Source organism: Sus scrofa, chromosome Y, assembly GCF_000003025.6.
Source record: "Sus scrofa isolate TJ Tabasco breed Duroc chromosome Y, Sscrofa11.1, whole genome shotgun sequence".
In the NCBI taxonomy this organism is placed as follows: Eukaryota; Metazoa; Chordata; class Mammalia; order Artiodactyla; family Suidae; genus Sus; species Sus scrofa.
The window spans coordinates 5,439,020-5,463,986 of NC_010462.3; the positions used below are offsets into that span (position 1 = coordinate 5,439,020).

At 44.5% G+C, this 24,967-nt stretch overlaps 1 long non-coding RNA gene across 2 annotated transcripts in view; it reads right to left on the reverse strand.

Annotated features, from left to right (window-relative positions):
• LOC110257932 overlaps nucleotides 16,040-24,967 on the reverse strand; it is a 79,840-nt gene continuing 70,912 nt past the window's right edge. For both annotated transcript variants that reach the window (XR_002340934.1, XR_002340932.1), the window contains exon 3: nucleotides 16,040-16,320. This is a non-coding gene — a long non-coding RNA (uncharacterized LOC110257932). The remainder of the gene's footprint in view (nucleotides 16,321-24,967) is intronic.

Consider the following 24,967-nt stretch of genomic DNA (forward strand, 5'->3'; position numbering starts at 1 on the left):
CAATGGGACCTCATCAAACCTTCAAGCTTTTGCACAGCGAAGGGAAGAAGAAGAAGGAGAAGAGAAACCTACAGACTGGAGAAAATAGTTGCAAATGATGTGCTCCAAAAGGGCTTAATCTACAAAAGAAACCAACAGGTCATACAACTTATTTAAAAAAAAAAATCCAGATGAAAAAGGGGCAGAGGACCTAAATAGACTTTTCTCCAAAGAAAACACACTGATGGCCAGTAGGCACATGAAAAGATGCTCAACATCACTCATTAGAGAAATGCAAATCCACAAGGCAATGAGGTCCCACCTCACATGGGTCAGTATAACCATCATCAAAAAGTCTACAATCTCATAAATACATGGAGAGGGTGTGGAGAAAAGTGAACCCTCCTATACTTGTTGGTGGGAATGTCAAATGGTACAACCACTATGGAAAACAGGATGGAGCTTCCTCAGAAAACCAAATATAGAACTACCATAGGACCCAGACATCCCACTCCTGGGCATATATTCAGACAAAACTCTCATTCAAAAAGATACACAGAGCCCTATGTTCACTGCAGCACTATTCACAAAAGCCAAGATATGGAAACAACCTACATGTCCATGACAGAAGCATGGATTAAGAAGATGTGGTACATATACACAATGGAATACTACTCAGCCATTAAAAAGAACAAAATAATGCCATGTGCAGCAACATGGATAAAACCAGAAACTCTCATACTATGTGACGTAGGTCAGAAAGAGAAAAACAAATACTATATGCTATCACTTCTATGTGGTTTCTAAAATAGGGCACAAATGAACCTATCTACTGAACAGAAACAGATCACAGACAGGGAGAGCAGATTTGCGGCTGCAAATGGGAAGACGGGAGGGAGTGGGATGGACGGGGAATTTGGGGTTGGTAGATGCAAACTTGACATCAAGAATGGATCAGCCATGAGGTCCTGCTGTCCAGCACAGGGAACTCTATCCAGTCTCCTGGGATAGACCAGGATGGAAAAGAATTTTAAAAAACAACATATAAAAAGAAGAAAACCTTTCATTTCTTATGTAATTGGGGGTACCATGTGTCGAGGGACATGTTTCTACAATATTTTCTGAGCCTCTTTGCTGAAAACTCCATTTTGTCCTGCTTTACTTGACCCCATCTTCCCGCTTGGAAAACAGTCGCAGGGCTGGTAAATGACTTATGCTTAAGAACAAAGACCTAAAGGCGTAAGTTATTCATAGGGTCAGCTGAATGAGAACTTAATGCATTGCCCTAGGCACACGGGACCTGTGCAGATTGGCAAGCCATTTGTACAGCATGATACGTCCTCTAAAGAATAAAAGAAAGAAGAACCTCATGGCCCCGAGGGGTTTATGAGGGGTTGTTAGCAGGAGATGCATTAGCAAGGAGAACCGAGGTGCAAACCTAGGCACCCAGGGTTGCTGTAGATAGGCACATTATCTGCAGAAGCACAATAGTGATTCTCTAGATGCTACGCATAGACAGCTGACACCAAGCTTCCTCAAATGCTAATGATTGTTAAATGCCTAAAGGTCAGAATAAAAGTTTAATCAGCAACCAGCTATGTGACTTTTAAAATAACTTAGAAAAACCTATATCCTGCACCTACAACCCCCTTCTCACTTGACAGAATCCTAAAGAACACAATAAAAGCAGTGTGGTTTCTTGAGGCAGGGCTCTTGGTCCCTGAGACCTTGAGTCCCCCAGTTCCCACCTTTACTTAAGATAAATGTCTCTATGTCTTGTTTTATGTTAACTTTTTTTCCTTAAGTTCCACAGCACCCGTTCTTCAGCCCCTTCCTGCTAAGCTGGTCTCGGCAACTATGTAGCCTTTCAAAATTTATAAATTGCCTTAATATTAATTCAATAACTGGTCACCCATTCCCTATTCCTGAACTATGTTCATGAGGCACCCTCTGTGTGTGTTAGCATGTAACAGGCACGTGTCCTATTTAATAAACTAGGTTTAAACGAAGGCTGCTTGTGGCTGCAGACTCCTTTCTCCACGGGGTTCAGCTGAGCAGAACACAGGAGGAGGTACCCACCTCTTCCTCCATAGGGGAAGCAAAGGACTGAAAACACTGGCTTCTGTCATCACCCTAGACTGACCTGAAGGATCACAAAGCTTCCAAGAGGCGCGGGAGGAGGGGCCAGGAAGCCATGGGGCTGAATCACAGTAGCTCCCATCAGAGACATGTGCAAGCCCCCTGCTCCATCACCGAAGGGGCCCCTGGACCCTTAGCCCCATGCCAAGGTGAGAACTGGGGGCTGTCCTGGTTTGGAATCAGCAATTTTGTCCAAGATACCTCCACAGGAATCCATTTTATACACCGACTTTTGGGGAGCAGCTTAACGCCTGGGGACGAGAATAGTATGACTGTGTTTAGCGTGGAATAAGCAGGGTGGAAAATGGAAAATGAGGGCTTTGATGTTGTGCTGCAGGTGCCGAGACGGGTGGGAGGGTGGGGAGATGGATGGATGGAAAGAAGGATGGACAGATGGATGATAGATGGATAGAAACATGGATAGATGGACAGACAGGTGGCAAATAGATGGTAAGTGATAAAGAGATGATAGATGGATAGGTGACAAATAGAGGACAGATGGATGAGTGGTGATAGATGATAGTTCTTAGTAAACAGACAGGTGATAGTTAACAGATGATAAAGACATGATAGACTAACAGGCGATAAACAGACAATAAGTAGGTGGTAAAGATAGGATAGATGGATGGATAGATAAACCAACGGACCAGTGACAGATAAATGACAGATGATCGATAGACGGGAGAAAAGACGATAGAGAGGTAAGAGATGATCAATAAGTGACTAATAAATAGGTGACACATAGATGATGATAGGTGGATAACAGATAACTGACAGATGATAATGTGACAGACGACAGAGCAGACAAGGTCCATCCCAAATCGATACATGATAGATAACAGACGGTGCATGGATAGGTGATCAATTAGATTATTGCTAAACAGCTATGGCTAGGTAGATATCATATCTAGAGCTGTCATAAAACTTGTTTATAGAGTTCATGTCTTCACGTGCATTTTACCTGCTTCTGCTATCATTTTATGACACAGATGTATTTTTTTAAGAAAGAACTGGACATTTTCTTTGGAGCCAAATTTGAGGAGGATAACCCAGAAAGAGCATCTCAGCATGTTAGGAGCCCTGTGAGAGGAGACGTATTTAAAAATCACACAGTAGGACTGTGGATTTGTCAATTTGTTCTTCTAATCGTGCCAATTTTTTTTTTTCTTTTTTGATTTTTAGGGCTGCACTGCTGGCCTACACCACAGCCATAGAAATGTGGGATCCGAGCCGCTTCTGTGACCTACACCACAGCTCACAGCAATGTGGGATCCTTAACTCAATGAGCGAGGCCAGGGATGGAACCCACGTCCCCGTTTGTTCTTGCTGAGCCACAACAGCAACACCCCTAATTTTTTTTTTTAACCTATCTTGAGCCTATATCATTAGGTGCTTACAGGTCCATTAAAACACACCAATCCTGTATGCATGTCTGCATGTTTTCATTGTTACCAAAATTCCTAGGGTAGCTCCCTGTGGTTCAAAAGCACAGTAGGTTAAAAACAAACCCAGACAAAATGGCAACAAAATCACTAGTGTTGGGGACTGCATCACAAAGGGAGTTTTGAAGACTCCTCAACAAACAGCTCAAGGTCAGAAACAGAGGAAGGCATTTCTTTATTTACATCTTCCCTTCCATTTGCTCTATCCTGGGCACATTTCTGACTGCTTATTTTCCTGGGACCGTGCAGGAGAGAATCCATACTCATAGAAAGAAAAAGAGTGAGTGTCTTGCGTAGTGCAGGACACCACATCCAAATCCACCTGCACCCAGGCTGTACCTTTTCCTGTGCCTCCCCCACCTGCTTCCTCTTCCCACCCCCTCCTCCCTCCCCAGTTCCCTCCCTTTCAACCTCAGAGGACAATACCAACGTTCAGTTTTTTCTCTCCTCCCCCTCTGCTGTCTGTCTTCTAATGGCTTTGATTCTATCTCCTTCTAATGGCTTTGAGTCTATCTCCTCGTTTCCTCCAACATTCTCGGGAATGTTCCTTTTTCCTCTCCACCTGCTTTCTTTTCTCCCTGCAATCATATCCACGGGTTCCAACGCGACCAAGGAAATGAGGAGCTTTGCGAAGCTCATCAATTTGCAGGATAATCCCTTTTCTTCAACCCTGCACCAACTACAGGGCTTTGAGAGAAGCCAAAGACAGGGAATGGTCCCACCACATACACGCATTTCCCAAGGCAAAAGCTCCTAATACTGTTTATACACAAATGCACTTGGATATCTATATCTACCTACCTATCCAGCGACCTGTCTACCTGTCTTCTATCCCCCACCTACCTGTCTACTGTCTCCCCATCAGCCTATCTCCCCATCTACCTCTCCATCTATTATCTACCTTCCTACCTACTTATCTATCATAGCCATCTCCCCCAAGCAGTCCAAAGCAGGCAACGGAAATGTTCTACCAAGCTACATGAATTTCCCAAGAAAAGCTCCTACCTGTTATTATCACCAATACGATTTCTAGCCAAATCCATTTGTATATCTAGATCTATTTATCTACCTATTGACCTGTCTACCTAACTACCCAGCTACCTACCTACCATTCCCCTACCTGCCTGCCTACTGATTAGAGTTGCTTATTCCAGGAAGTCAGGTTATTCCTATTCAATATAATTCACCTTCACACACAAGCAGGTGTCCCTCTAACACCATCTTGCTTCTCCTCTGCCCTGCGTAGATTTCTGCATTATTCTAAATGGACCTACTTAGAGGCATGCCTCTACCAAGCTATTATCAGCTCCTTGAGAGGGTGGGAATGGGGTCTAAAGGATTCTATCCTTGAATCCCCCCACCCCCAGAAAGCAGCCCATTTTTCCATCAATGCTGGAAGGACAGCACTGAAGGATGACTGCAGCCTCACTCTATCTCCTCCCTGGTATTGGACATCCCATGTCTCTGAATGTCACGCGAACTACAGGGCGTCAACATCTGTCAATGACCACACCTGGTCCTCATGGCACGATGCCATTACGACTGGCGCTCTGTATCAGGGATTCTCAACTGTCACGCCGTGGACACTTGGGCCATCAAATTCTCTGTGGTGGGGACCATCCTGTGTGTGGCAGCATGGAGCCCCGGAGCCACACCAGTAATGCCCAGGAGCACACCTGCGCCAATGACATGACCGAAAATGGGGGCCAGGTGCCCATGGGTGGGCAAAAGCCTAGATGATATCAAGTCACGGCGAGAGACGTGATTCCCACAGGGGGAAATAGCCCAGGAGGGACCCTCAGTGACGATATACCAGGCTCTCCAGGGGACTGAAACCCAGACAGAAATGTAAAGGTCTTCCTTGGCAGGAGACCCCCAGAGAGCTCCGTCTGGTGCTTTGCAGCATAACTGGAATGGATGTAACAACTGCTAGAAGAGCAATAAATACGCACAAGCTTTCCTTTAGGGTCATGGTTTTCACCGCGGGAAGAGGAATTCATAACACATTTTCATTTAAGAGCAACATGTTCACATTTGAGTAGGGCATGACATTCGCCAAAGCTGCTGTTTTAAAGGCTCACTGTTTCTCCAGTCAGCTGGGACACAAGCAACCCTCCAGCAGTATGGTACCTGAACAATAGGGTTCGATGAAGGCTGCTTCAAATGGGTGCTTTGCCACCCACAAGGTAACCTGTACCCGGGGACCAATGTATCAGGGCATCTGTGACACCACTTTCTTTTTGCCCAGGAAAAAAATAAAGCAGCAGCAGCAGCCAATGCAATGAAAATGAAACAAAGAGAAATACAAGCATTTTAGATAACGGAGTAAAAATGCTTTCTATGAGGGAGTTCCCGTCGTGGCGCAGTGGTTAACGAATCTGACTAGGAACCATGAGGTTGTGGGTTCGATCCCTGGCCTTGCTCAGTGGGTTAAGGATCTGGCATTGCCGTGAGCTGTGGTGTAGGTCGCAGATGCGGCTCGGATCCCCCGTTGCTGTGGCTCTGGCGTAGGCCAGTGGCTACAGCTCTGATTCGACCCCTAGCCTGAGAACGTCCGTATGCTGCGGGAAGCGGCCCTAAAAAAGGCAAAAAGACAAAAAAAAAAAAAAAAATGCTTTCTATGACCAAAGTTTGACGTGGCCAAATGCATCAATAGTTTACTCCCTTATCATCTGTGAGGCAACGTGGTGTTTCACCCTCACATAAGCTCGTTTCCTTTAAAGCATGTAACACATGTGTTTCCACTGGAACCATGAGCTTCCGTTTTGTTTTTTTTTTTTTTTGAGGTCTAGTTGTACAATATTTTGCGTCGCTGCTGCACAATAGCGAACCACAACTTTAAAATGTTACTCTGTTTATAGTTATCATAAAATATTGGCAATACTCCGTTATCATAAAATATTGGCAATACTCCGTGCTATATAATCTTGATCCTTGTAGCCTGTTTATCTTAAGTGTGCACTCTGAAACCCCTCCCCCTATTTTGTCCCTCCCCTCCTTCCCTCTCCCCACTGGTAGCCACTAGTCTGTTCTCTAGATCCAGGAGTCTGCTTGTTTTTGCTACATTCACTTGCACTTTGTATTTTTTAGATTCCACATGATGATACATGGTATCTGTCTTTCTGTGATTTACTGCACTGTATGATAATCTCTAGGTCCAACCATGTTGCTGTGCATGGGGTTATTTCATCCCTTTTTGTTTTGTTTTGTTTTGGCTCTTTTACAGCTGCACCCAAGGCATATCAAAGTTCCCAGGCTAGGGGGTCCAATCAGAGCTGTAGCCACTAGCCTACACGACAGCCACAGCAATGCAGGATCCCAGCCATGTCTGTGACCTACACCACAGCTCACGGCTATGCACTTAACCCACGGAGTGAAGCCAGGGATCAAACCCACATCCTCATGGATCCTAGCTGGGTTTATTAACTACTAAGCCACGAAGGGAACTCCCATTTCATTCTTTGTTATGCCTGAGTCCTATTCCATCGAATACATGTACCACATCTTCCTTATCCATTCATCTGTCAATGGACACTTGGATGGCTTCCATGTCTTGCCTACTGTAAATTGTGCTGCAATGAACATTGGGGTGCATGGATCTTTCCAAATGACTGCTTTCATTTTTGAAATTCAGAGATTCACTGGACGTCCAGGTTTACTGTGCCTCATTCTTGTTACATAGTCAGGCAAAGTGCTCAGGATAGAGTTTGTTGCCTAGGAGGGGCTCTGAAGAAGACAGAGGTCAGAGGTGTGTGGATTCTGGAGGCTTCAGGGTAGAGTCAGCAAGGATATTATTGGGGTGCCCGTGAGGAAGCAGAAGATACATTTATTGACAAATCCAGTGGGCAGCTAAGGTTTCTGAGGACCATCACCAATCACCCACATTTAGGGCTGGCTCTCCCCCCGTCCTAAAAGACAAGACCTACCTGGAGTTATTTTACAAACTGGCAACCTATCCCTGATTTAGGAGGAATAGCCGAGTGATCCCATGAACTGCCCTAGGCTCCCTAACACTGCATCACATCTGTTAGAAGAATCTGCTAAGCTCTGGAAAAATGGTCCATCACAAAAAGACAAGACACAGGAGCAAGAACCTGGATTTGAACATCCCCGTTGAGTCAACATGTGTCATTTCCACCAACTTATCTAAAGTCAACACAATGACCTTGATGAATTCACATGAGAGCATACTCAAAGCATATCTGGGAGTTCCCACTGTGGCTCAGCAGGTTAAGAATCTACTGGCCTCCCTGAGGATGGGGGTTCCACCCCTGGCCCCGTTCAGTGGGTTAAGGATGCGGCATTGCTATAAGCTATGCCTGGGTCACAGATGTAGCTCAGATCCATTGTTGCTGTGACTGTGGTGTAGGCCAGCAGCTGCAGCTCTGATCTGATTCCTAGATTGGAAACTTCCATATGCCGTGGGTGCAGCCATAAAAAAAAAAAAAAAAGCATATCTAGAGACCTCTGCCTGTGAAATCCTGCTTCACGAACCAAATGTGTTCATGATATCATCACAGTGCTAGACACGCTGAGTTTTGTGTTGTATGACATTTACCAAGTATGGTCTTTTTTTTACAATAAAGTTCTTGTTTTGGTTAAAAAAGTCTAGGTTGGAGTTCCTGTTGTGGCTCAACCAGTTATGAACCCAACCAAGAAATTAACTCAAAAAAGGACACTCAGGGAGTTCCCGCTGAGGCTCAGCAGTAACAAACTCGACCAGTTTCCATGAGGATGTGGGTTCAATCCTTGGCCTTGTACAGCGGCTAAGGATCCGGCATTGCTGTGAGTGGCGGTGTAGGTCACAGACACGGCTCAGATCTTGCATTGCTGTGGCTGTGGTGCAGGCTGGCCGCTGCATCTCTGATTCAAGCCCTAGCCTGGCAACTTCCATATGCCACAGGTGTGACCCTAAAAAGATGGAAGAAAAGAAAAGAAAGGGAGGAAGGGAGGAAGGAAGGACAGACAGGCAGGCAGACAAGGAACTCAAGGTTGAAGAGAATTCTCAGGTTCTCTACCAAGACAAGTGAATCAAATTATTCCTTCTTATTCCAAGCTATGTATTGCTGGTGTGACTATGTGTACACCCATTTTCAAAGCAAGACGTTTCTCTTTGAATAAGTGTGAACACAATTTACATTCCTGATTAATTTAAAATATGCCTCTTTTACCTATTTACAAGACCATTTTAATTTGGACTGAGAACCACCTGGGGAAACCAATTCCGGAATACGGCTGGTCTGGTGGCTTTCTGCGTGCACCATCATTTGAACTAATGAAGGAGAAAAGTGCCTATTTTGCTTTGCAGCTTATAACCTGCCAAGAAGAATCCTGGGGGTTTCCCTTCGAAGAGAAATAAACTGTCTCCTCTCTTACATTACAAAAGCACAGCACGACTAGAATCACTGAAACTGGATATTCCTTATGGATGCATTCATAGCAAAAAAACGAAAAAGAAAAGAACACGTTACCTCTTTTCAAAGTTCAGGTAACAAACACCAGCGGTCAAACATTTTTATACTGTTTCTTTTTGGCTGCAGCATTTTCCCATCTCCCCACCCCGGTTGTGTTGCTGCCTTCCTTCCGGCATCAGGAACCTCAAGACAACCAAGACACACGTTCTACTGCCTCGCATGAAATTATTTTAATTCCCTCCCTAGAAACTCCTGCCAAATAAGTGTTTTCTCCCCATCATAATGTCATTCACACTGCAGGGGGTTGGAAAATGATAGAATTTGAAATGACAGTACATTTTTATGGGGAAAGGTACATTTCCTGGTGCAGACCACTGAGTGCACAGCACGGAAGCCACCAGGGCTGGTGACATCTGAGGACTATGCCCCGAGCTGACTTGATCAGACCCTCAGCCTCCCCTTTTCAGAATCCCTTTTTCCAGGCGATGAAGGATCAGACAGTTAGAGGCATCTCTAGCTTGCCACCACTTAACCAGGATCTTTAAAACAAACCAGCAGGCAACCCCCACCAAGACTTTCCTTAATGGCAATATTCACTGCGGAGCTGTCGGCAGTGGGTATGCGGCCACCAACAGGACAACACGAAAACCCTCAACTTTTTTTTTTTTTTTTTTAGGGTCGTACCCACGGCATATGGAGGTTTCCAGGCTCAGGCTCCAATCAGAGCTGTAGCTGCTGGTCTACACCACAGCCACATGAACAAAGGATCTGAACCACATCTGCAGCCTACACCACAGCTCACAGCAATGCCAGATCCTTAACCCACTCAGCGAGGCCAGGGATGAAACCTGTGTCCTCATGTATCCTAGTCAGATTCATTTCCACTGTGCCATGATGGGAACTCCATGTTTTTGATGTCTTGCTGCTGTCTGATGCCTCTTTCTTTCTTTGCCTTTTTTTTTCCCCCCACAGTAATTTGATTTTTCCAATAGAAAAATAAAATAAAAATAAATAAAAATCTAACTATCCAGCGGAGTTCCTGCTGTGTGGCTCAGTGGGTTACAAACCCAACTAGTATCCATGAGAATGCGGGTTCAATCCCTGACCTTGCTCAGTGGGTTAAGGAGCCTGCATTGCCATGAACTGTGGTGTAGGTCACAGACATGGCTCATACCTGACGTTGCTGTGGCTGTGATGTAGGCTGGCAGCTGCAGCCTCGATTTGACCCCTTGCCTGATAACGTCCATATGCTGCAGGTGCAGCTCTAAAAAGCAAAACAAAACAAAACAAAACTAACTATCCAGGCTATTGGTCATGTTAATATGGTTTATCTCTAGTTTGGGGTAATAACGAATTGTGTAGCATGCAGATGTGAGTATTTTCATTGAGTATCTCTGAACACAGGTACCTTCAGTTCTCTATGGTATATCTACCTTAAAATGTAATTGCTGAGGAAGTTCCTTGGTGGCACAGCAGGTTAAGGATCAGGCAATACCCCACCTGTGGAGCAGTTTGCAACAGTGGCACAGGGAACTTCCACATGCCATGGGTCTGGCCAATAAAAAAAAAATTGTCAGGAGTTCCTGTTGTGGCATAATGGATTAAGAACCTGACATAGTCTTTGTGAGGATGCGGGTTCAATCCCTGGCCTCGATCAGTGGGTCAAGGATCCAGTATTGCCACAAGCCGAGGCACAGGTTGCAGATGCAGCTCAGATCCTGTGTGGCTGTGGCTGTGGCTATGGCACAGATGTGCACCTGCAGCTCTGAGTCAACCCCTGGGAACTTCCATATTCCACAGGGGCAGCCCTAAAAAGAAAAAAAAAATTGTCATTAAAATGTAATTGCTGAAAGGTAGGTTACATAGTTTCAGCTTTACTGAAGATTCACATGATTAATTTAACAGCATAACTTAAAATTTAAAATGTCAACTGATTTACACCCAAAACTAACAGGTCAATGTATGACTATGAGAAGGGTTATTAAAATTTTTTAATGAAATGAAGACTTGAAAATATCTTTTTTTCCTTTTTATATGGCTGCACCTGCAGCAAATGGAAGTTCCTGGGCTCGGGGTCAAATCAGAGCTATCGCAGCTATGGCAACCCCAGATCCAAGCTGTTATCTGTGACCTATGTGGCAGCTTGTGGCAATGCCTGATCCTTCAACCATGGAGCGAAATCAGGCATTGAACTCACATCCTCATGGACACTGTGTCGGGTCCTTAACCTTCAGAGCTATGATGGGAACTCCTGAAAATATCTTTTCTATAGACTAAAAGAAAAGGAATACCAAGAAAGAAATCTGATCATGGAGGATGCTAAAACAAAGTACTGAAATTTCTTTAAACAAATCAATGAATTGTTCATCAGTGTGTAGATTTGGGGGGGGGGGATCTTCCTTCTCCTGTTACTTTTCTTTCACTTCTACTGCATTATACAACGCATTTCTCTCTGAGGCTAAACATTTATATTTAATTTAGTAAGGTCCAGGAACTAACAGTTATGAAGACAAATATATAGTTTTTCCCTTTTTCTGATTTTATAGTCAATCATACCAGTTACCTATTTGTGCGAGTTACACGCAATGGTTACCATGATGCATATGCTCATGGAATTGCCCAGCAGCAATGCAAGTCAGTGTGGGACTCAATCACAAACCAGACTCTCATGACGGCAGGTTTTCGGGAAAGGGGGATGGACGGGGGCTGGAGAAATCAGAAGAGGCGGATGTGGAGGGGGCCTTTTGAAAGACAGGCTTTAAATAAGGGTGAGAAAGGGGCCAAGTCATTATAGTTAAAGAGACAAGAGTGGATTCCAATCAAGGCATAGATGATATCAAAGAATGAACCAGATGGAGAGAAGGGCTATGCCCAGAATAGAAGGTAACACAGTAAAAGCAGACATGTACCGCAAAGGCAGATTGTAGAAAACTTCAGATGGGCTGCCTTTAATGGCCACAAGACTGCTGCTCAATTACATGTATTTACAATAATTTGCAGTGGTAACATAATGACTGTGTTGTGAATTATAATAAATGGTGTATTATTATGACTATTTATAATCATTCACATTCATCACATTGCTTCCTTTTTTGTGTATGTGATGTCTTGTTCCTTTAAGATTTCAGGGATGCCCTTCTGGCTCAGCGGGTTAAGGGTCTGGCACTGTTGCAGCTGTGGCGCTGGTTCAATCCCTGGTCCTGGAATTTCTGCATAATGTGGACACGGCCGAAAAAAAAAAAAAAAAAGTGCTTCTTTGAACATTTCAACCATTAAAAAAAAAGATTTTAGACTTGTGTATGCGGATGCCTTACGTCACTCACAAGATTACTGCAGAGGAATTACTAAAAGTTTCTTCAATTCAGAATAGCTAAGTGGGGACAGAGATAAAATCCTCACCACCATCGTGAGCAGCACCATTGTCACAGCCACCACCACAACCGTCATCACAGCTACGACCACCACCAGCATCATCACAACCACCACCATCACCAACACCCTCACCATCAACATCATTAGCACCATCATCTCCACCATCTCCACCACCATCTCCACCACCACCATCCTCACCAACATCAGCAGCACCAACATCATCACCAAGAACACCAGCAACACCATCAACATCACCAACACCCTCACCATCAACATCATTAGCACCATCATCATCTCCACCATCTCCACCATCACCATCCTCCCCAACATCAGCACCACCAACATCATCACCAAGAACACCAGCAACATCACCATCACCAACACCCTCACCATCATTAGCACCATCATCATCTCCACCATCTCCACCATCACCAACATCATCATCACCAGCACCATCTCCACCATCACCAACATCATCACCAACATCATCATCACCAGCACCATCTCCACCATCTCCACCATCACCATCCTCACCAACATCCTCACCACCAACAACAGCACCACCATCATCATTACCACCATTAGCACCATCATCATCACCACCATCTCCACCACCACCGTCCTCCCCAACATCAGCACCACCACCAGCAGCACCAACAACACCATCAACATCACCCTCACCATCAACATCACCCTCACCATCAACATCATTAGCACCATCATCATCTCCACCATCACCATCACCAACATCATCACCACCAGCAGCATCACCACCATCACCATCATCATTAACACCATCCTCACCACAAACATCAGCACCACCATCATCACTGGCACCATCAACACCATCACCAACATTAGCACCATCATCATCACCATCCTCACCACCATCACTACCATCAACATCATCTCCACCAGCACCATCATCAACACCATCCTCACCAACATCCTCACCACAACGGCACCACCATCGTTACCACCATTAGCACCATCAACATCATCACCACCAACACCATCACCAACATCATCACCATCAGCACCATCATTATCACCATCACCACCACCAGCTGTCACATCAACACCACAACATCACCCCCACCATCCACAGCAGCACCAAGAACATCATCATCATCATCGCCATCACCATCATCACAGACGAGAGTGACTTGGGTTGTAAAAAGGAAACAGGGAAAGAATGCACTCAAGAGCTTAAGAAAGAAATGATCCAGAAAGTGGGATGGGAAACGTAGATGCATTCTATTTTTTTGGCCACACTCAGCATGCAGAGGTTCCTGGGCCAGGGATGGAACCTGCAGCCACAATGGCAACTGAAGCCACAGTAATGACAACACTGGATCCTTAACCCATTGAGCCACAGCAGGAACCCCAGACACATCCATTTTTACCTTCCCTTTAGCAATAAGCACTCAATGAGTACTTTCCATGTGCAAAACACCAAAGAGAAGTGGCGTGAAGATTGATGTTTCAAAAAGGTAGACACAGATCCTTGCCTGTAAGGAGTTTATAAATCCATTGCACCTGCTTATATTTTATGGATTGTTCTCTAAGAATACTTGAATGCTCTAAAACTTTCAAAAAATAGTCTGTGAAGGGATGCCTCTTCATTTTACGGGTCTGCTGGCTGATGGATGAGGCGGAACTGCCCTTTGCCAGCAGTCTGGTCTCACCGCCAACACATGACTCTTCACACTGGGTAATGAAATTAGCATCAACAGGCTGAAGAGAAAGGCCACCAGATTCCTGGGGCAGAAGAGGACACTTTATTTGTTACCACCTGAAGATGTTCCAGCAGAAATAACCTGGGGGAAGATGGCTGCAGACAAAGAGATTCATCAAACCAGGAAAGTATAATTAGAACTTTCAGCCCTTCCCCACAAGGGGAATTCTAAAGAAGTACCAAGAACTTCACTGTAGAGTGTTCTTTTCAACAGACTCGCTTGGCAAACATCAGGATTTAATGCGTCTGCTTTTTGTAGATGAGGCAAGGTGGCACGCGCACAATTAACAGCCAATAGGGACAGGGTGGGTGTCTCAACCCGATTGTTCTGGATTTTGTGTTTCCCCCTCAAGGTTTACAAGGAAGACAGTGGAATACTCTTCTAATGCAAAATCCCAGGTAGCTCCCAAGACCGAACATCCTACGGAGGTGTCTGTCAATGCAGAAGAAAATGAGTGAGATGCACAAACAAGGGTTCCTCAAACGGGGCTGATTTTTGTCCCTCCAATAGAGCTGTCAGATAAATATTGCAAGGGACCAACTTATGCTAAGGAATTATTCATTCTTTAAAATTCAGAGTTACCTGGGTGCCCCGTATTTTTACTTGCTAGACCTAGAAACTCTGTCTCCACCAGGGACTCATAGCCATATCTGGAGACACTTGGGGCTGTCAACTCAGGGGTGGAAAGTGCTACTAGCATCAAATAAGAAGAGGCGAACAATGATGTCAGACATCTTACACAGCACAGGACGGCTCCCGTGACCACAGAGGGCGATCCAGTCCTAAATCACCCAGGGAGCCCCCATGGCAAGCCCCCGATCTCCTGCATTCTTGGTGCCAAAGGAGGATTTGAAATAAACGATTCAAAGTCCCAAGTCCCTTTGCCTATGTTGCAGGCAAAGACTAATCTAGCCACAGATGAATTTGATTGTGTTTATTTACCTTCCAAAGCACTCTCATATAGTCTCCATACACTAATTATTAATAATAACAATTTTTTGTAAATCCATGGGATCAAACTTACAAGCTCTTGCATGGCCAAGGAAACCATTAAAAAAAACAAAAAGACAACCTACAGCATGGGAGAAAATGGTTGCAAATGATGCAAAGGCTTAATGTCCAAAATATACCAACAACTCATGCAACTCAACAGCAAAAAAAATTAAACAACCCAATTGAAAAATGGGCAGAAGACCTAAATAGACATTTCTCCAAAAAAGATTCATGGATGGACACCAGGCGCATGAAAAGATGCATTAAAGAACTGCAAATCCAAACTACCGTGAGACACCACCCCACACCAGTCAGAATGGCCAGCATTAACTCGTCCACAAATAACACATGCTGGAGAGGGTGTGGAGAAAAGGGACCCCTCCTACACTAATGTGAATTAGGCAATATGGAAAACAGTATGGAGGCTCCTTAAGAAACTAATAACAGAGCTACCATATGATCCAGCAATCCCACTTCTGGGCATATATCCGGAGAAAACCATCATTTGAAAAGATACATGCACCCCTATGTTCACAGCAGCACTAGTCACAATAGCCAAGACATGGAAACAACCCAAATGTCCATCAATAGAGGAATAGATAAAGAAGAAGTGGTATATGTATATATATATATATGTGTGTGTGTGTGTGTATGTATATGTGTGTGTGTGTGTATATATATATATATATATATATATATAGTGGAATATTACTCAGCCATAAAAAGGATGAAATCATACCATTTGCAGCAACATGGATGGACCTAGAGATGATTGTATTTAGTGAGGTAAATCTGACAAATATCATTTGATATCACATATGCGGAATCTAATTTTTTTTTTATTTTGGGGGGAGATAGACCTAGAGATTATTATATTAAGTGAGGTAAATCTAACAAATATCATATGATATCACATATGTGGACTCTAATTTTTTAATTTTTTTATTTTAGGGGGGAGGGTGAAGGAATGAAAAATGGCCTTGATGGCTTTGCCAGGCAAAGGAGGGCACAGCAGAATAAGGCCTTAAAGATTGTGCCCTCCTTTGGCGAAGAATTGCAGGGAGTTTTACCGTGTCAAAGAAGAAAAACAGGGTTTCAGATAAGACTCAGGACAGGGGTAGACAGGCATTCTTCTTTCTTTAGGGGAATTTTATCCGGTGTCAGATCTCAGCCCGATCCTGGTGACAGTCTTCTGGACTATTGCCTGGTGCCTGGACGCACTGAGGTCCAGGGTTTTCATGCCTCCGAGCAGAAACAATTCAGTGAGAGACAAAGGGATAGGCAAGAAATAGACTTATTAGGATAGGACGCTTGTGAGAGATGCAAGCAGGCAGGCACGGAGGCTCTGCCTGGAATCTCATTTTAAAAATGATACCAGTAAAGTTATTTACAAAACAGTACGTGCCTCCATGAGTTTGGAGACGAATTTATGATTACCGACGGGGAGGGGGTTGGGGAGGGATGAATTGGGAGGTTGGGATTCGCAGACACACACTCCTGTATATAAAACAGACAACCAACAAATACCTACTGTCTTGTACAGGGAACGTTACCCCATATTCTGTGGTAAGCTATAAGGGAAAAGGACCTGAAAAGGAGTGGATACCCATACATGTACCCCTGAGTCACTTTGCTGTACCCCTGAAATGAACACGACATTGTTCAGTCAATGCTACGCAGTAAAATTTGGGAAAAAATAACAGCGAATCTCCCCAGTCCTCTTGCTCAAGTTTAAGTCCTTCTCTAGGAAAGGGGCAAATCCCTGTCTATCCTCCCAAGGCGATGACAATCTCTAGAAAAAAGAGAGAAGTATTTATGTGATGAAGCGGGATGTGGGTCACCCGCCCTCAAAACATGGAGCTATAGGTGCAGGGTTGTTTTCCCAAACTCAGGCTTCTTACTTTCTACGTTCAAGGGCATCCTCAGTTGCGTGCCTCCAGCACCTTGAACTCATCCTGTCCAAGATGCACCACCTACTCCTCTCTGCCAGCACGCCACACACCGTCGCTCCTATCCCAGGATCCCTTGTGGGTCACCGCCAGTCACCCGGGGATCCAAGAATCACCCCCAGTCCTGCTCCCTCTGCTCTGGCGAGATCCCATGAGCCCCCGCGTCTTGTCAACTCCACGTGGTAAATCCCTCTTGGCTTGCCCACTTCTGACGAACCCTCTCCAGACCACGGCACACCACTGCCTCTGTTCCATGAGCACAAAACTCAGGTGGCCATTGTCAGTGAAAACAAGGTGGAAATGTGCAGTCCCCCCCTCTGTGAAAATAAAAGGACCCGGTCCCTTCTTCCTTGGCAGCATCTTGCTTCTCTTCTGGACCGGTCAACCCTACGCATCCAGAGTTACCCTTTCACACCAGAAAAGAGAACACACCACTTCCCATATGAATTTTAAACATCATCCTCTCTCTCGGGTTCCTTAAAATCCTGCCACCACCTGCCACCCCTTGCCCTAATTCCCCCATGTCCTTTTGCCCACACTCTCTCCCATGCTAAGCACCAGCCATACAGGATCCATTGGGGGCAAGGGGCGGCCCCTGCACACAGAAGGTCCCAGGGATCAAACCCCAGCAGCAATAGCAACCAGAGCCACAGCAGTGGCGATGCCCAATCCTTAACCCACGGAGCCGCCAGGGAACTCCATGGGACCCATCTCTGCTCTCAAAAGAGGTTGTGTTTTATTTCACAAGGAAACATTTCTCCGTGGCTCATGCAAGGTTGGCCTTTTCTTCTCCACTCAACCTCTTCTCAAGGCTGTGGTCCAGCTGCCTCCCTCTGCTCATCCATCCCTCATGGCTGCACCTCTCCTTGACCCACCAGATTAGAGCAGGTGCCTGGTGTGCAGATTTCATCAGCGCTCTGCATATAAACATGAGGATTTATATGCTTATCAGACACAACTTAGACTAGATTTACAAGGAGATCCTGCTGAATAGCACTGAGAACTATGTCTAGATACTCATGTTGCAACAGAACAAAGGGTGGGGGGAAAAATGTAATTGTAATGTATACATGTAAGGATAACTTGATTCCCCTTGCTGTACAGTGGGGAAAAAAAAAAAACCACGAGGATTAAGCCTGGCATTCTTTCTCTAGCCCATAAGCCTTCTGACACTTGAGACTGTCATGAGCCACATCTCCCACCAGCCTACCTTCAAGTCTGTCGAAAAGTCACACGTACCCCTCTCTTGGACACTGGCATGGCTTTCCCGTCTTCTGAAAGGCGGCGGCATAGATAAAAGCAAAGCTCCTTCTATATCCCTGTGGCTACATGAGGAATATAGGACAATACCACTGCCCATGGCAGATGTGTCCCATTTTTAACACAGTTCCAAGATCATTTCACAGGAAATACTTGCTGGAGTGTCTCTTTTGGGAGATTCCTTACCGTGATCAAAAAGAATCTAGAGTCATCAAGGATAGGAAAAAAAAAAAAAAAGACAGATAAAACTTTCTGTAGTTCTTCTTCTTCCTCAGACTCTGAAGTGGGTGCAGATAAGGTATGTGGACAAAACTCCCCAGGATTTATTTCTAATTGACAGTAAGTACACGAGAGAATGATGAACCACACCAGACAGATCTCCCAGGATTTTATTCTGGAAATAAAGGCAGAGGAAAAGAATTTTTTTCTGGCATGAAGCCCACTCCTGTCTCTAAAAAAAAAAAAAAAAAAAAAAAAAAAAAAAAAAAAAAACAGGAGTTCCTGCTGTGGCTCGGGGTGTTAAGGACCTGACATGGTGTCCATGAGGAGGCAGGTTAAATCCCTGGCCTCCCTCAGTGGGTTAAAGGTTGCTGCAAGCTGCAGCTCCAATTCAACCCCTAGCCTGGGAACTTCCATGTGCCGCAGGTGCAGCCCTAAAAGGAAAATAAGCCTTCATAAAACGGAAAAAGGTTAATCCTCTTCTTCGGTTAATGAATGCATCAGGCGAAAATTAACTTTGCCATATTGCCCAGGAACTAATTATTCTGGGTGTGTCATTTGCCAGGTGCTTTGAGAAACAGCAAATTACATGACATAACTTGCCATCAGGGGCTGTTCCTGTCATTAGGGTTTCTCAACCTGGGCACTGGTCCCTGGGACCTGACCATACTTTGCTCTGGAGGCTGTTCGTGGTGCATTATAGGATTTTTAGCTGCACGCCTGGCCTCCGCCCACCAAATGCCATAAGTACCCACGCTCCCACCTGTGACAACCAAACCTCTTTCCAGACACTGTCAAATGTCCCCTAAAGCACAAAATCACTCGCGGGTGTTTGGTGAACCACTGCAATATAATTTACATACATTCGAAGAACTGCATTTTTTTCTGCCATGTTTCAGGCCATATGCCACGCACTGAACACTGGATTGAATACAGCCAAGGAAATCATAAAACGTGACAAGACACACAGAATGGGGTAAGATCTTTGCAAATGAAGTGACCGACAAGGGATTCATCTCCAAAGTACACAAACATATCATACAGTCTTTATACGAAAAGAACAACCAACCCCATCAAAAAAGGGTCAGATGGGAGTTCCCATGGTGGTGCAGTGGAAACGAATCTGACGGGTATCCATGAGGATGCAGGTTCGATCCCTGGTCTGGATCAGTGAGTCGGGAATCCAGCGTTGCTGCGACCTGTGTTGTAGGTCTGACGTGGCTGAGGTCTTAAATGTGGCTTGGATCCCGGGTTGTGGGTTGTGCAGCCTGCAGCTGCAGCTCCTATTCGACTCCTAGCCTGGGAACCTCTATATGCCATGGGTGCAGCCCTAAAAAGACAAAAGACAAAAAAAAAAGTCTACAAGCAGTCAATGCTGGAAGGGGTGTGGAGAAAAAGGTACTCTCCTCCCCTATTGGTGGACATGTCAATTGGTGCAGCCACAATGGAGAACAGTATGGAGATTCCTCAGAAAACTAAATATAGAACTACCATAAGATCCAGCAATCCCTCTCCTGGGCATGTATCCAGACAAAACACTTATTCAAAAAGATCCATGCACCCTTATGTTCAAAGCAGCACTAGTCACAATAGCCCAGACATGAAACCAACCTAAATGTCTGTCAACACATGAATGGATGAAGACGATGTAAAAATAAACAATGGAATATTACTCAGCCATAAAAAGGACAAAATAATGCCATGTGGGGTAACATGGATGTAACTAGAGAGTCTCAAACTAAGTGAAGTCAGAAAGAGAAAGACAGGAGTTCCCGTCGTGGCGCAGTGGTTAACAAATCCAACTAGGAACCATGAGGTTGCGGGTTCGATCCCTGGCCTTGCTCAGTGGGTTAAGGATCCGGCATTGCCGTGATCTGTGGTGTAGGTTGCAGATGAGGCTCGGATCCTGCGTTGCTGTGGCTCTGATGTAGGCCGGTGGTTACAGCTCCGATTAGACCCCTAGCCTGGGAATCTCCATATGCCGTGGAAGCAGCCCTAGAAAAGGCAAAAAAAAGACCAAAAAAAAAAAAGAGAGAAAGAAAGACAAAGACAAAGACACATGCTATCGCTTATATGTAGAATCTAAAATATGGTGCAAAAGATCCTATATACAAACAGAGACAGACTTACATACATGGGGAGTAGATTTATGTATTCCAGGGAGGCAGAAGTGGGGGAGGGAGTGGGATGGATGGGGAGCTTGGGGTTACTAGATGCAAACTAGGACATTGAGAATGGATAAACAATGAGGTCCTGCTGTGCAGCACAGGGAACTGTGTCCAGTCTCTTGGGATAGACCAGGATGTAAGACAGTATGGGAAAAAAAAAGAATGTATATAAATATTCAAATATATATACTATATAAAGAAGAACATATATATATATATATATATATATATATATATATATATGCACATATATATGTGGCTTACTTTGCTGTACAGGAGAAATTGAAGGAATACTGTAAATCAATCGTAATTTTAAAAAAGTAAAAAAAGTCTACAAACAATAAATGCTGCAGACAGAGTAGAGAGAAGAGAACCCTCCTACCTGTTGGTGGGAATGTAAACGGGTGCAGCCACTATAGGAAAAAAGAGTATGGAGGCTCCTTAAAAAACTAAAAATAGTATTACCATATGTTCTAGTAAAGCCATTCTTGTGCATATATCTGGACAAAATATAATTCCAAAGCTACATGCACCCCAGTGTTCATAGCAGCACTATTCACAACAGCCAAGACATGGAAGCCACCTCAATACCCATCAACAGAGGAATGGATAAAGAAGATGTGATATATATATATATATATATAGTGGAATACTACTCAGCCATAAAAAAGAATAAAATCATGCCATGTGCAACAACATGGCTGGACCAAGAAATTATTATAACAAGTGAAGTAAGTCAGAGAAAGACAAGTATCATATGAGATCGCTAATATGTGCAATCTAATAAAAATGATACCAAAAATTACTATTTCTATTATTCACAAAATAGAGACCGATTTTGTAAACAAACTTATGGTTACCAAGAGGAAAACACTGGGGGAGGGTTACATTAGGAGGTTGGGATTAACATAGATACCCTATTACATATAAAATAGTTAAGTAATAAGGACGGACTACAGAGCAGTAAGCTACGTGGAAAAAGAATCTGAAAAAGAATGGATATGTGTATATGTATAACTGATTCATTTTGCGGTACACCTGACTCCAACATTGTAAGTCACCTAGACTCCAATAAAATTTTTAAAAATAAAAAACAATCTTAAAAAATTAGAGTGAATAAGTGAATGAATTACAGTACATATGTAAAAAAAAAAAGTAAACATATAATTTCTACCTACAACATATAATTTCTACCTACCTTCTCTAAGACGGAGGTAATCATGTACATATACAATCAGAATATGATGTGTAACTTCATAGAAATGCTTAAAATACAAAAGTGGTACAGAATCAAGAAAGATTTTCACAGGAACTGATAAAAAGATACAGGAAAAAAATACTTCCCAGAGATGGTGACATAGAGTCAGGGTTTTGACGGATGAATAGGAGTCTTCTTGGCCACCTTGTGGGAGCCCAGGCATGTGCTCCAGGCAGTATAAGCAATTATCCATGAGCAGGTGATCCATCAGATAAATTACAAGGCTGAGGATAGTGAGACCCAAGTGTCAAATTTTTGTTTTTGACATGACAACATGATAACAGCACTGCCATATTATCATTCATTATAAAATTATACACACCCAAAGGTGGCAGAAAGTTCAGAGAATGTGATAACGCCAAAGATGCATCCAGTCCATACTTCCCAAGGGTCTTGAGACCCTAACCCAGACCTTTACTTCCGAATTTGAAATGAAATGCTTCACCCGCACGTTTGTTTTCAGTGGTCTACTAAGAATGTGGGTATTATCCGCTACCTTTTGTCACTTTATTGCTACGAATATTTCTGAGCACCCCTCTGATGCAAAATATTAGCTAAGGGGCATGAGGAAATGGGAAAAAAAAAAAAGCCAATCTTCTGCTTCTCTGGATCCAGCCACACTGAGTGGTGGTCAGTCTCTGGAGGTGGGCTACCTACGTTATAATCTCTGCTCAACATGCAGAAGCCTGAGTTCCACCCAAACAGATGCCAGAGAGCCCTCGCCCAGTTAATTCTCACCAACTGCGAAATCTGAGAAGTGCCCGCCTGCTCTGTCATAGAAACCTGCTGCTGTTTAAAGATATATACAAGACAGTTACGGACGGAGGAGATGGGGTTGAGAAACAAAACACAGGATGCATGTCTGTGGGGTGCCATAAGCATGAGGTTAGAACAGATCTTACAGGCAAAGCATGAGGACCCACGAGTGAAGAAAGCCCCCAAAGGGATCACGAATCAATAGCAAAAACTCAGAAACCAACATTCTAGCAATTGTCAAATCCTTTTCTTTTTCATCTCATACATTCTTCTATTGAGCAACGGAGGTGAGGATGACGTGGAGATGAGAGGTTTTATAGGTGGAATACGTTTATGGTAAAAAATTAAAAAAAAAAAAGCAACCTGGGGAAGTTCCTGCGGTGGCTCGGCAGGTTACAACCCTGACTAGTATCCATGAGGACATGGGTTCGATCCCTGGCCCCATTGAGTGGGTTAAGGATCTGGCATTGCTGTGAGCTGTGGTGTAGGTCACAGATGCAGCTCAGACCTGGTATGGCTGTGGCTGTGGCTGTGGGGTAGACCTGCCCCTGCAGCTCCAATTCAGCCCCTGGCCTGGGAACATCATATGCTGCAGGTGTACCCTAAAAAAAAAAAACACAAAAGACGCACCAAACTTGGTGGTTTCTATTTTTATGCTAGTGTTTCCTTCCCCGAGACCACTAAGAATATTAAGCATGTGTGCACGAGTGTTCAGCCTTTTTTTTTTTTCTTCTTCAGAGGAAGAATATTATAAACCCATTAAAAACCTGTGCATGAACGGTGAGCCAGAAATGCAGCTGAAATTCGTGGCTCTGTGGTGCAATCCCTGGGGTTACTTTTGGAGACAGAAATGAATGGCTTGTGATGTAGCCGCCAGCAAAGGTATAGGAGGCAGACAAGGCAGTGCCTGAAGGAGGAGGCCTGGCAGGAAAGCAATGGCATTTTATCCGAGTCAGGAGAGCTCATGCAGAGTTTTACAGACCATTTTCATGCTGGTGGCTGCTGCTGTTCCCCACAAAGGCTGCCCTGACACGGATGCTGTGGCATCACCTGCAGTCTTGCACAGAACCAGCCTCTGTCTCCACCTCACCTGGAGACACCAGGACGCTGACATCCTGCCACACACACCCAGGGACAACCGCTAGCTAGTCATGGCTGCGGAATACAGGACTGGACCAACTCTGTTCTCTCCCCCTTCCCCTGGGAGAGAAGAATTCTCTAGGGTTACATATGTCAGAGCTCCCCTGGGCTCAGGCACGAACGGGTCCTCAGCTTCTCCACCCGTCTTACCCTGCATCCCTTGGTCTTTTAAGGGTTCCTCCTGAGAGCATCTGTTCCATTGCTCCAGAAGAAAAATCAAATCAGACTCTGAGGCTAGAGGACCAACTTTTGGACATCTGCTATGTACATTATTCTTTTCCAAACAATAAATGTGTGCTCTTTGCACAAAATTTAGGGTCCACGATGTCTTTTTTTCTTCTTTTCAGGACATTCCCGGGCTAGAAGTTGAATTGGAGCTGCAGCTGCAGGCCTACACCACAGCCACAGCAACGCCAGATCTGAGCTGCCTCTGTGACCTATGCCACAGCTTGTGGCAATCCCGGATCCTTAACCCCCTGAGCAAGGCCAAGGGTTGAATCCACACCCTCAGAGAGCCAGTGTCAGGTTTTCAACCCACTGAGCCACACGGGGAATTCCAGGGTCCATGATGCTTTAAACTTTAATTATGTATAATTTTTTTTTTAAATCCTGAACAGTTTAGACAAAGGCATTTTCTCACACATCCACAGAACCTGAGTAGGAGGGATTCGTGTCATTTGCTCATATATTGAAACCAAGTCCTAGAACATTTTTAGCATTCCTGAGTTCAGCACAGAACCCTACTTCCCTCCCCTAATTCAGGTGCATTTAACGTCAGGGCTGACTGTCTATAACCACAGCAGGTTACCCAGTTCAAGCTCAAAGTACTCGCCATAGGACAGGTGAATAGAATAAATCAAGGATCAAGGAGTCAGGGCAAAGAAGAGTGACATTATTCAGAAAGCCAGCAGCCTGAGGCGGTGGTGAACCAGCATCCCAAAGGCCCGTCTTGACTAAGCTGGGATTCAGACAGCTTTGATAACCAAAAGGGTAGGGAGTGTGGTGAGCGGCTGCAGACTTCCCGGTGCAGGAATCCCTCTGTTTTTGCAGCTGTGCACCCAGGTCAGGTCAGCACGTTCCAGGAAACCTCCAACAAGACCAAGGTTAAGTCTCTGTTCTGCACCTTTTTATCTTCCTGT